Raw genomic sequence first — 12,404 nt, 5'->3', positions numbered from 1 at the left:
TTTCACTTAGCTAAATGGGAATCTAATTTATTTTCTATTCAGATAAAATAACTTTTGGATTTCATTCGCTTTATATTTATTAGTACCTAGAATTTAAGTTATCGTACTTACGTCAACAGAATTGCTGATATCGACTATGTTTTATTAAGTGAAGGTATTTCAAGCAAAATCAAACTTATTTTCTGAAGCCATTCGACCTCATTCGTGTTTTTGGAACACAATTAGAATTAGAAAGTAAAATACATATACAAATAATATGTATTATTTTATCGAAATTATTATATATTATAATTACCCACCTAATGTGGCACAAATTTTGTCACTAGGTACTTAAGTATGAAAGTCGATAGTATAGAAAATTAAAAAATATTACAGGATACTCGCTTGAAGTAACTTTAGACTCATATTTTCAAAACCACTACAAAAGACTTGAGTGGACGTAGTAAAATAGTACAGTCACGATCCGCAATTGTTGAGCCATTTAGGATTCTAGCTAAATTGGACATTCCAGAGCGTAAGTATCCAACAACTAATTTAGCTATGACCCTAAATGGTTCAACAATCAGGGAGCGTGACCGTACATTACTTAGGTACATTAATAGTAACCACTAACCGTGTAAAGTTATCGAACACCTGACGCGATTGGTATGCTGAAACCAACAATCGCTATATGAGAGCACTGAGCGATGCTTCTCACGCCTATCAGCCGATGAAGTACGGACCAATTAAGTTTTAATCTGCGCGTTAATATAAACTCAGAGCTTGTGTCCAAACGCTCACCGGACGTACTCGTAGTAGAGTCGGCAAATCGAGCCAAACTGTATGAATACGCATACTTGTGACGAAACTTTGCCTATGTTTACACTGGCGCTAGAGAACTCGACTCGGGTTCTTTTGAGGTAAATAGGAATAAGCTCCAGCAATTATGCGCCGAGCCGACCCGCGGGACGCAGCGCGAGGCCGCTCGAGAAGCGGATACTCATATCCCATGTGCAACGTTTCGACGGGGCCCAAATTGCATATATATATTGAGTGGCTTTCAACGAGAGATTTTGGCAACGAAATTAATTTTGTGTCGTTTATGATGCCTTTTGGTTACAGATAGAAAGTGTTAGAGCAGTGTTTGTTATGATCAGCGATCGTACATTTTCCAGCATTTTTGGTGCATAAGGAGTGGTATTAACGGAATTGGTATAAATAATTTCAACCCTAATAATTAATTAGCGTTAATTACGTTAATATTAACCTTAATTTACCATTTCAGTTGAAATTATCTACCTATTACCAATTCCATTAACACCACTATGCTGCACCAAAGATACTGGAAAATGTACGATCATTGGTTATGATGCTACTTGGCTACAGTATAGACGAAATGGCATATTGTAAAAAAAACCGGGCAAGTGCGAGTCGGACTCGCGCACGAAGGGTTCCGTACCATAATGCAAAAAAAGGCAAAAAAAAACGGTCACCCATCCAAGTACTGACCCCGCCCGACGTTGCTTACTTCGGTCAAAAATTTTGTTGTATGGGAGCCCCACTTAAATCTTTATTTTATTCTGTTTTTAGTATTTGTTGTTATAGCGGCAACAGAAATAAATCATCCGTGAAAATTTCAACTGTCTGGCTTTCACGGTTCGTGAGATACAGCCTGGTGACAGACAGACGGACGGACAGCAGAGTCTTAGTAATAGGGTCCCGTTTTACCCTTTGGGTACGGAACCCTAAAAACTGTTCCAAGTTTAAACGACTAATGAGAATAATGAGATGAGAGAGATTAACCCTATCTATCCACAAGGATGAATGATGATTATAAACACTAAACTTCTTCACCCAATAGGGCTGTAAATAGTGTAGGTAGGTAAAAAACGGTTCGTGAGATACAGCCTGGTGACAGACGGACGGACGGACGGACGGACGGACGGACGGACGGACGGACGGACGGACGGACGGACAGCGAAGTCTTAGTAATAGGGTCCCGTTTTACCCTTTGGGTACGGAACCCTAAAAACGTCTGTCTGTATGAAGTCTAAAGGAACATTTTTAGGGTTCCGTACCCAAAGGGTAAAACGGGACCCTATTACTAAGACTTCGCTGTCCGTCCGTCCGTCCGTCCGTCCGTCCGTCCGTCCGTCCGTCCGTCCGTCCGTCCGTCTGTCACCAGGCTGTATCTCACGAACCGTGATAGCTAGACAGTTGAAATTTTCACAGACGATGTATTTCTGTTGCCGCTATAACAACAAATACTAAAAACAGAATAAAATAAAGATTTAAATGGGGCTCCCATACAACAAACGTGATTTTTGACCAAAGTTAAGCAACGTCGGGAGTGGTTAGTACTTGGATGGGTGACCGTTTTTTTTTTGCTTTTTTTTTTGTTTTTTTTTTTGCATTATGGTACGGAACCCTTCGTGCGCGAGTCCGACTCGCACTTGCCCGGTTTTTAATTAAATAAGTACCTACTGATGGTGATGACCTACGGAATCATTTACTAATCAAATGTTATGTTCACATTAACGTTACACTCACGAGCCCGAAACACCTCGACGATAGATATTAACCTATTTAAAACACATATAATTATGAAGATTTGAAGGCTATTTTCAGTCTTGCTCATAGGTAAAGTAAGATTAAAAAAAATTAAAGAAATATTTGACTCTCATTATTTTTATGGTCATATCGCCCGCATTGCACAATGTATCATCGGCGTCAAAATATAATGGTCAGAATGGTCAAATATATTGCAACACACCTTTGTTACCGTAGAAATTTCAACGTGTTAACTATAATCCCCATTTCCATAAATTATTTAACCTTTATTTGGCGTTTTATATCAACGATTGTCATCTTGGCTAGGCCCCCTGGTCTCTCAGTAAAGTTGTATGGTGAACCGGAGTAAATAATATGTTGTAAACTATACAATCTTGGTTTATTATTATGAACACAGCTCCGACAGTAGGGTTGCTGGCTAAACCAACACTGGAAAGCCAGCTTAACCCGCGCAGACCAGAGCTTAGCGTAATGTTATGCATACGCAATAAGCAGAACCAAGACTCTTATTAAACACTTCCTTTGTGTGAGGGTGGTTGTTTGCATGTGTGAGTTAAAGATGTTGAAGGGATTTGTACTTTCAAATATTTCGTAAACTATAGTCACTATCTTTCTTTGTTTATTATTATGAATACAACTAAGACAGGATTGCCGACAATCCCGACCGAACCAACATTAGAAAGCCGGCTTAACCCGCGCAGACCAGAGCTTAGCGTACCAAATGTTATGCATACGCAATAAACAGAGCCAAGACTCATTATTGTGTTTGTTAACGACGTTTGGAGTTTAATTGGTGCTTTAAAAATCTTTGACAATTTTGATGACATAATTCGCAGTGCATCTCATTTGTAATAAGATAGGAGAAATAAAAAAGGATGTGAACTCAAATACAATTCAAGTTTAGATTTTTATACTTCAAATGCCGCTCTAGGAAATTATTCATGCCCCGTACTAGTACCTAACTTATTTAGTGATGGAGACAGGCAAACTCAAATCTAATTCATTATCGATAAAATATGTATCATGTTTACGTTACCCATAATAAGGAAAACCATCACGTGGGTTTTCTTTCTTTAATATGTGGAAACCGTACCATTTTGTTCTACTAATTTATTAATATGTAATGAGACTGACCCATTTCCTTTGTAGGTGGGTACCACTGCCCATACTGTTAACTGTCTATCGGTAAGCCTTATAACAAAAGACAATTGTTGATGTATTATTTTTTTTTCTTTTGCTTGTATGTAAATTCAATGTTGATGTGTATAAAAGTGCCCTTGTGGCCTAATTGCTGAATAAATGTTGATGTTTGAAGTTTGCGTAAGATCCACCGATGGACAGTTAAGAGTTGCTGTTTGTACATTTAACTGATTTAAGTATAAAATGAAAATATGACCACGAGTCGAGTACTATCGAGATGAGTACGATCATTCGATCAACTAGCAATCCCTATAAAATCTCGTCTTTCTCAGTTATCGCCTTCGTCCTCCTAAGTTGCAGCGTGTGACGATACAACTCCGCAGTTTTGCCAGACTTGACATTCAAGCCTTACAGAGGGACGCACGCGCGGTAGATTGGTCGTCGACGCTGACAGCTTCGTCGGTTGATGAAGCGGTGGCGGCCCTTAACTCGTCTGTTCTTAAGCTTTTCGACATTCATGCGCCTATACGCACAGTACGGTTGAAGAGGCCTCCGGCGCCGTGGTTCACGCGAGAGGTACGTATCGCGATGACACGACGAGATCGGGCTTTTTGCAAATTTAAGCGCGACCGTTGCGAGGAGAATTGGTGCCTTTTTAAGGCTGCCAGAAATAAATGCAACCAGATGGTAAGAGCAGCAAAACGTAAATTCATTCACCACAACATCGCCATGTCTTCACCAGCTGAGACGTGGAAATTTCTCAAATCGATTGGCGTAGTTAAATCTGCTAACAAGTTAACTTCTTCTCTTTTTTCGGCAAACGATCTAAATTCCCACTTTGCAAAACCTTCTTCCTTAGACCCTGTTACGAAAGTTCTTAGTATTGCTGAAATCAGTGCCCTGCCTTGTTTTACTACAAACGCTTTCTCTCTTACCCCAGCCACAGATGAGGAGATTAGAAAAACAATAATGTCTGTGAAATCGAATGCTGTTGGCCATGACGAGTTAAGTAGAACTATGATTACTTCCATTTTAGAATGTATTCTCCCTGTTATTACGCATGTTATTAATTTCTCTATGTCTTCTGGGGTTTTTCCTTCGTTATGGCGTCACGCCTATGTCATTCCTCTGCCTTAAGTTTCCAACCCTAGTGCACTTAAAGATTTTAGACCAATTTCTATTCTCCCCTTTCTTTCAAAAATTTTAGAAGCTATTGTCCATTAAACAACTGTCCACTTACATTTATTCCAATCAATTACTTTCTTCATTTCAGTCTGGTTTTCGTCGTGGCCACAGTACTTCCACCGCTTTGCTCAAAGTGGTCGATGACGTGAGGCTCGGCATGGACTCCTCATTGTTGACAGTGTTGGTCCTTATCGATTTCTCCAATGCTTTTAACGCTGTTAACCATGATCTGTTACTGGCCACTCTTAGGCATCTGAATATACTTATCTTCATCTGCGGCTGGTTGGTTCTCTTCGTATCTTCAGGACCGTCGTCAGGCGGTTCGTTCTGATCGTACGTTTTCTGACTGGTGCACTCTCACTTCTGGAGTTCCACAGGGCGGAATTCTCTCACCTCTTCTTTTCTCGATTTTTATTAACCTTATTACTTCTAAAATTAAATGCTCTTACCATCTGTATGCTGATGACTTGCAGCTTTATACCCAAGCGAGAGCTAAGGATCTGGACCAGGCAATCGCTGAAATAAACTTAGACCTTAACCATATCTCCACTTGGTCACATTGCTTTGGTATCACAGTCAACCCAGCTAAATGCCAGGCCATATTACTTGGCAGCACCCGCTTACTCTCTTTGGTAAACACTGTGGAATTGGCGCCAGTTCTCTTTGAAACTGAAGTTATTCCGCTTTCATCGCAAGTGAAGAACCTGGGGCTAACAATTGACAGTGGGCTCACATGGGAACCACAGGTGTCCGACGTTAGTCGTAGAGTAATTAACACGTTAAGAGCACTCTATCGCCATAAACATTTTCTTCCGGTCAGCACAAAACCTCTCCTTGTCCAAGCTCTTGTTCTGCCTGTCCTTGATTATGCTGATGTTTGTTACACTAATCTCACTCAAGATTCTTTAAATAAATTTGACCGGCTACTTAATAGCTGCATTCGGTTCGTGTTTGGACTTCGTAAGTATGACCATATCTCTGCTTTTCATAGAAAACTTAATTGGCTCCCTATACGAGATCGTAGGTCCCTTCGTATTCTGTGTACTCTCTACTCAATCTTGTTTGATCCGTCCGCCCCAGAGTATCTCCGCTCGAAATTTAAATTTGTTACCCCACGTCCAGGCACAGATCTCCGCTCTTCCCGTAGCCTTAAGCTCATTGTCCCCCAACATCGAACGGGTTTCATGTCCAATTCTTTCACTGTCCAGGCTATCAGGCTTTGGAACGGTCTCCCACTCTCTATCAGACAAGCGCAGACCAAATTCACATTCAAGCGCATGCTGCGCAAACATTTCCTTGACAAACTTTCTTCTTCGTCAACTTAATGATTCACACAAGGTATATAATTATGTATATTATGTATGTAAGTCTATTTGTATTAAGTATATGTGTAAGTTTATCACCATAGTTTATATTCATATAGAGTCTTGTTTACAAACTCATTTACTTTAAAGACACTGCACCTACTTAATCTTTCTGGTTTGACCCATTGGTTGACTGGTAGAGAATGCCTTAAGGCATTAAGTCCGCCATTTGTACCTTCATGTATTGTGCAATAAAGATTAAAATAAATACATAAATAAAAGAAGGTACACAGGATGATAAAATAATCAGTGGGTCATCCATGCAATCATGATGATTCATGAAATTAGTAAGTTATATAACATCACTTAAACGGGCGTAGCTTAAACCACTACCATCAGTTTTGACATTGACAGATACGGTCGCGTCTAAGTAACTTACTTTCATGCATCTCACTCGTCCTCACATATTAGTGCAAGCGAGATGTATAGAAAGTAATTTAAGTAGACGCGAGCGTATCTGTCAATGTCGAAACTGGTGGTAGCCGTACTAGAGTCCTATTTTGTAAAAATAATTAATTGATTAGTATGTATGTTTGTATCATCTGATTGATGGAGTCGAAATGTGGTAGACCACTTTCTTGGCTGACCGTGACCGTACATCGACGGTAAAACTTTACGCTATAAATTATTCACTCTGCACATAATTACCGAGCACAACTACATTTACGTTTATCACGAAGTTCAAACATACGACAAATGGTTCTTTCTAGCGGAATGGAAATTAAAACATAAAATAATTACATATTCTGCGTAACGCCCACGTCGGCTCCATGTCTCGCATTTCCCAGATAATTAACCCATTTTGTCAAAAGATTATCTATTTGCATACAGATGAAAATAATTTGACTTTTGACGGATTTCTCCGCGGCTTGATATTTCTTCTGTCAAAACAAATTCAACAGCTGTCAGGCAGGCAATTTTGATTTTATTTAAAACTGAGCTGTGTGGGCGACAGTGGCTTCACCTAGCGGTAATGCCGACATTTTGGTTATTGTTGACGTATATTAAACGGTAAGAGAATTAGGGCAGTTAATTTTTTTTGCTATGTCAAGCTGGATCATTAATCATAGTTTCCTCGTCACCACACACTCCATATATAGCCGATACGGTCTCTATTTTATCCTGTGTATTCGTTGAAAACGATGACAAACCTCATTCTCGGCTTACGCTCATAATGCGAGCTAAAAAGCGCGTTATTAAACGCGGTCCTTTTAATTACTTATGAAATACTGCCGGTCTAGGTATTACTAGGGCTTTTACTGGAGTAGGGGAGACCGAGATAGGTCAAAACAATGGTAAGTTAAAGAAGCATCTGTAAACGTAAATATGTGTCCACCTTCGAACATTATTTTCCATTCCCACCAAAAGCCGATAATTTACCTATTTTACGGGCCACAACAGGTCACAACGCCAGATGGCAAGATAATTATGAACTTTGCTCTGCGTCAAATTTATTTTAGTTCCCTAACGCGCCTCGATTCCCTTTCAATATAGAAAGAACACATTTTACTATGTAAAGATACACTTTACGAGTAGTGTCTGGATACGCTCTTGCACGTCTCGTGCTGGTATCTGTAACAACCAGTATCTTCGCAATAAACTTAACGTTCATAATAATATTAAAGTATTCCCGACATCCCCGTATCTCAGCGCGTAATAATGTAGAGCGCGGGTCGTGACTTGACTGTGGGTGTACAGAATGCGACTCCTTTCGCCTCCGACCTCTTGCAACGTGTGCTCCAACATAATACTCGTTGTATCACAGTAAATAAACGATACATGTAGAGTAGACCCCCAGTTCACGGTCTCGCAATGTCATGTTTAAAGTCCTAGCTTCGTTCTTACTTGTTGACCGGGGTGTTTAAATAAACTGGACACAACTTCAAATGTTATTCAAGTAATGAGAATGTGCATGACATTTTGAATACCTCATATTAGCTAATGCTGATACTGACCGTACAATACTTATCTTCACTTACGGTGTCATTGAGCGTATCTCCACTAGTTTGCCCTGCTCATCACGCATAAATACGCCGTAATTGAAAATGGCAATGGGAAAACACTGTTTCATGAAAACGAATAAAAATATAACCTAATTAAATTTAAATGTTAAACATATTTATGAATGTTTATATTATAAATAATGGGCAGTATATATTTTATATATATCTACCCTTCCCTGAGCAATTTGCCTGCTGCTGCATGGTACAATAAAATTATCTATTCTACACCTGCTGATATTATTCACCTCGACATCTCAGCTTCCTGATTAGTTTATAATATTGATGAAACTTCCGGCGCTGGCATCTCCCAGCATTAAGCCTCCAGTAAATTGGCTGTGCATGCGAGCAGTGTCTAGCTTAGACGGCAGGCAACCTAATTGCTAGTTAGTACCTACCTACCGACGCGTAACGCAAGTGACAGATGTCTTAAGCAGTTTGAAACACGCTTTGTTCAGCTTTGATGCAGAAGTTGTACACAAATACTGCATCAAAGATATACCTAAGCTTGGTAAAATTTTCTAAAAAACCCTCTTTCCTTTTCAACCCTCGGGCCCCTTGGCTCTTTCCAAAAACTTTTATAATAAGTTATGAAAGTTTCCAACACAGAGTTTTAATTTTATTATGGGGTTTCTTTTATCAGACTCCATAAGTTAATAATTTAAATAGATAGTAAGCAGTTTAAGCGGGCCCCAGGCTCCCACAAGCCGTGGCAAAATGCCGGGATAACTCGAGGAAGAAGAAGTAAGCAGTTTAAACAAGTGATAATGCCTGTATTCAGTGGCCTCTTCACATGTTATTATTGTTATTAATACAAGTATAAAAAACGAATCGTCTCACTGCATTATTATAAGATAAGATACAAAGCAACTAGGTACTAAAATACTCGTACCTTTGGGTCTCTAGGTTTGATGGCATGCATTTGAAACGTATAGAATAAAAGACCCTCAGAGCCATATCATGCCAATACCTATATGTATTGTATAATTATTTGTGTTATACCTACTTAGCTATTATTATGGACTGAAAACGAATCCTAAGCAATTAAAGCATGATTCATTATTGGTGCCTGTATACACACACAGGTCGCTCGTGAGCTCAAGAACGGTCAAAACTAATACCATCATTGTCAGCACAGTTAACTCGCTGCTCGTATACTATTCCTCAATACTATCATCAGTCTCGATCCGCGACTCTGTCTTTACAAGTTGTTGAAATGATTAATGACAATCCATATTCAGAAGACTTATAATTATTGTTCTTCTTTGTCCAGCCCATTTCCGAGTTCGAGTCGGACCTCCTCGTACATACGTGGGCGCCAGGACGATTAATCCTGGGTTATCTGTGTTGTCAGGTTTTGAGTCCTCATCTCCTTAAAACGCATAAAAGCATGAAACCGGACGCTTGCCTTTTTATTATTTAAGACATATTTATACTGGTTCTAAACATTCGAAACCCGTTAGTAATTGCAATGCCACCCCTGGACTGGAGAGACAATGCCGCCTTTCCAACAGCTTCATTAAAACTGTACGGGCTCATTAATCTCATTATTCATGAAAGGCGAACGCGGTCGAACGACGAATTACGCGCAATTAGGAGAGAGGGGCAATGTGCAGTGAGCGGAGGTCCGGAGTAAACAAAACGAGGCTAGCCAGAGAAACACGAGCTGCGGGTGCATAATACGAAATAGGTTAATGAGAGGAAATTCGAAAATAAAAGATAAGCATTTATAAGTAGGTACATTTGTTATGTATAAAATTAGATATGGTACGAAATAATTTATTAATTTTTTCGGTTTATGGGGATCGACTCAGCTTGCAGCCGCAGCTGGCAGAGCTGGTTTACGTGAGATAGGTACGACCTTCAAATCTGCAATAGCGTACTCCCATCTTATATGCCGGCAAGGACCTTGCAACCCGCACTGGTATTGCAGGTGTCCGTGTGCGACGGTAATTGCTGTCTAATCATAAAACTAAAAATATAATAGTACCTAGTTAAACATAGGCTTTAATATGTTGTGCTATCGCCTAATGACGCCTAATCGCCTAGTGCTACAATTAGTTACTATCGGTATTGACTAATGTAATTGCAGTAGGTAGTAAGTATTTATTATCATTCGCAGGTAGGTAGTTAACATGGAACTTCATTCCGTTAGGAAATTCCGCGAGATGGAATGCGGTCAAATAGCGTACAATATGTAATTAGATACGAGCCACCATCAAGATCACGTGATAGACGAAAGCTGCATCCCCATGTCATCTGCTTGTCACTCGATCATGATAAAGTGGACAATTCAAATACATACTTGTGTAGATGTAATAGGCTACCCGCTTGAAAACATTATTTACTCCCAGGCCGTAACTTAAAGCCTTCAATTTTATATCCATTCCCAATAGCCCATTACTATAAATAATCAATAAGCATTGGAATCCCTTTTAAGGAAAGTAGAGGCAGTGATTTAATCGACGTTTTGTAACTAACCGATACTACGTTATTTAGGCGGAATCCTAAGTAAAAAGGTTGATGAGATTTCGGATCACCGCGGCCGGCCGCGCCCCGCGCCGCGCGGCGCCATCGCGCGATGTAGGTACTTACTACTTAGGTAGGTGGAGTAGGTACCAAAAATTTAATTGCGTCCGATTCCAACTTTAAGATACGTCAGTTAATAGATCTAGAAAAGATATGGATTAGATATGTCAGTGTCAAACAAGTGTCAAAATTGACGTTTCTTCAAACTAATACGTCACTTTTGACACTTGTTTGACACTGACATATCTAATCCATATCGTTTCAATATCTAGTATTTTACTTATCTCATTGTTCGAATACTTACGGGGGTCGTTGTTTTATTTTTGCAACGTTTTCAACTCGATCCAAATGTGAGGACGACCCGAAGTTTTCAAACAAAACTTTTGTCGTACCAGGAATTAGTATGCACATCATTATAAGTACAATCAATGAATTTCGCTTGAAATTAACTAAATACCAGCTAGTCGGTAAGATTTCATCATATTTTTCAGTGAATAATACAATATATTTTTAAACAACTGAAAGCAACAACCCGTCGATATATTCTAATGAAGTTAGTAGGTACCTAGGCAACCAAGTCCTAAAAAAGCCCTGTAAAATAAAGAAAACATTTCTTCTCCGTAAATGCTGTTACGCTTTTATGAAACTCATACATCGATAACCTAGCTTTCCCCATCTCGCCGTAATCTGAATTATCTTGTAAAAGTAGTGAAACCATTAATGTACCTATTCATCACCAGAGCAACAGAAAATAGAATCCAACAACGGTATTCTGATTTTACATTGTGTTAAAGTTTTCATACTCTTGTGTTAAGCCCTTGGAACTAAGAGAGCGAGACACGACTCGTAGTGCACTTTGCGTGCACCATGATCAGCTCGAATAAGCGTAGCAGATTTTGAATTCAGAATACTGCTAAACCAGCGATCAATTACATTACAGTGGTACGAATAAATCCGATAATTGAGTTTCATGTTTATGCTGTTCAAACACTTTAATTAATGGAACGAGCTAGTTATGTCCAATTGTCCATGCTAATAGAATATTTGGTCCGCACAAGGCTTTGTTCAGTTCAATATTTAGTTGTGGAGTTCCGATGCAGCCGATGCAGGTAACATATAGAACTGAGTTAGAAAACTCGGCCTTCCCTCTGTTGACGCTAGATCCAATCCAGTTACAAGTTCAGACTCAATTCAGACGTTGCTGCATCATAAAAATGTATCTAATTAAGTAATAGGGATAGTAAATTGTGTCGAAATCATAATTATTACCACGAGGTTTTAAATTTGAAAAAATCATTACATATTTTGGCGTTACATCTCTAAATTCAGGTTGGCAGGTAGTTATAGTTGTGTTTGCGCTCAAATAACCCATCTCAAACCACCTGCTGATGGTATCGTGGAGACCGGAAGCCGGCTCCGGTCCGGGGCCGGAAACAGCAACAATTTACAAAACGCTACGCCGCAGGCGGACCTCTTACGCTGACCTCCGATTACGTGTAGTTGTCACGAACCTAAGGGTGAGAGTATGGTTGCGCCGGGGATTTGTATTGTTTCACCTCCACTATACTATATAAATATTCGAAACTCGTAACAGTCGTAACACCTACGCATTATCGGGGACATCAGGAAACATTTT

General features: G+C 39.5%; 1 long non-coding RNA gene across 1 annotated transcript in view; it reads left to right on the top strand.

Annotated features, from left to right (window-relative positions):
• Window positions 1-12,404, top strand: part of LOC134669760 (uncharacterized) — a 127,291-nt gene that overhangs the window by 97,750 nt on the left and 17,137 nt on the right. The gene's annotated exons all lie outside the window — the stretch shown is intronic.

Source organism: Cydia fagiglandana, chromosome 13 (assembly GCF_963556715.1).
Source record: "Cydia fagiglandana chromosome 13, ilCydFagi1.1, whole genome shotgun sequence".
NCBI lineage: Eukaryota > Metazoa > Arthropoda > Insecta > Lepidoptera > Tortricidae > Cydia > Cydia fagiglandana.
Note: the sequence above shows the minus strand (reverse complement) of the source record. Positions and strands in the feature narration are given on the sequence as shown.